This window comes from Limulus polyphemus, unplaced genomic scaffold (assembly GCF_000517525.1).
Source record: "Limulus polyphemus unplaced genomic scaffold, Limulus_polyphemus-2.1.2 Scaffold4500, whole genome shotgun sequence".
Taxonomy (NCBI): Eukaryota; Metazoa; Arthropoda; class Merostomata; order Xiphosura; family Limulidae; genus Limulus; species Limulus polyphemus.
The window spans coordinates 25,614-26,170 of NW_013670110.1; the positions used below are offsets into that span (position 1 = coordinate 25,614).

Genomic DNA, 557 nt, shown 5'->3' on the forward strand with positions numbered 1-557 from the left:
ACGGCCCTAATTATTTATTCAGCAGGAAAACTTATAGCGGGAAATATCACAACGATACTTACTCCAAACAGTTTAGAAAATCGACTATACCAATTTTGAAGAGTAGTTTAAGTTCATGTGTTCAATCCAGAGTTTAATTTTCAAACAAGGAAATACTGCGACAACCTCTCTGAAGTGTGTAACGATATGTAAAAGAACCTGTACAGCTTTTACATATCGTTACACACTTCAACCTGTACAGCTTTTACATATCGTTACGAAGTGTAACCTGTACAGCTTTTACGAAGTGTGTAACGATATAAACCTGTACAGCTTTTACATATCGTTACACACTTTAACCTGTACAGCTTTTACATATCGTTACACACTTCAACCTCTACAGCTTTTACATATCGTTACACACTTTAACCTGTACAGCTTTTACATATCATTACACACTTTAACCTGTACAGCTTTTACATATCGTTACACACTTCAACCTCTACAGCTTTTACATATCGTTACACACTTTAACCTGTACAGCTTTTACATATCGTTACACACTTCAACCTGTACAG

General features: G+C 35.4%; 1 long non-coding RNA gene across 1 annotated transcript in view; it reads right to left on the reverse strand.

Annotated features, from left to right (window-relative positions):
• Window positions 1-216: 216 nt before the first annotated feature.
• Window positions 217-557, reverse strand: part of LOC111088814 — a 1,560-nt gene continuing 1,219 nt past the window's right edge. The window contains exons 2-3 of the long non-coding RNA XR_002613217.1: window positions 305-549; window positions 217-233 (exon numbers count right to left, since the gene is read on the reverse strand). This is a non-coding gene — a long non-coding RNA (uncharacterized LOC111088814). The remainder of the gene's footprint in view (window positions 234-304; window positions 550-557) is intronic.